Raw genomic sequence first — 607 nt, forward strand, 5'->3', positions numbered from 1 at the left:
GGGAGCAGGGAGCAGGTAGTAGGACATCCCCTAGGGCTCCCAGTATGTGATAGGGGGCAAGCTGGGCTGAGGGAACCCCCTCCCCAGTGCACAAATTTTTGTGCACCGGGCCCCTAGTCCTATATAAAAAGAGAGAAATATGCCAATTGTTGTTACTCCATAAGGTAACGACCAGTTTAGCAGTAACGACCAGTTTAGCAGGCTCGGGTGGGCAGGCCTGGGCAGCCAGGAGACATGAGCCTGTGGTGCCTCCTCTAGAGTTGGGGAGCTAACGAGGGATGGGCTCTGGTCCTCCTCCAACAGCCCTCTCCAGCAGGCATGGGGCTGCTGAGACGCGGGCCAGGCCTCCGGCCACAGATCCACAGCTTTGCGAAGACCGACTCTATCAGGCCCCCTGGAGGCCATGTGGCTGGGACACAGGGTGCCCGAACCCAGTGCCGGTTCAAGACATGAAACAGAGAGAAGGTGTGGAGGACATCCAGATAATGGGATGTGGGGGTTCAAGACTCACTCCCTTTGGGCTTGGTCCTTCTTGGCCCGCCTGAGGGGCGGCTCCCGGGTGAGTGCCCCGGCTTCGGGGGAAGCCGCCCGTCAGGAACGGGTGGCC

The sequence above is a fragment of the Myotis brandtii genome, unplaced genomic scaffold (genome assembly GCF_000412655.1).
Source record: "Myotis brandtii unplaced genomic scaffold, ASM41265v1 scaffold178, whole genome shotgun sequence".
NCBI lineage: Eukaryota > Metazoa > Chordata > Mammalia > Chiroptera > Vespertilionidae > Myotis > Myotis brandtii.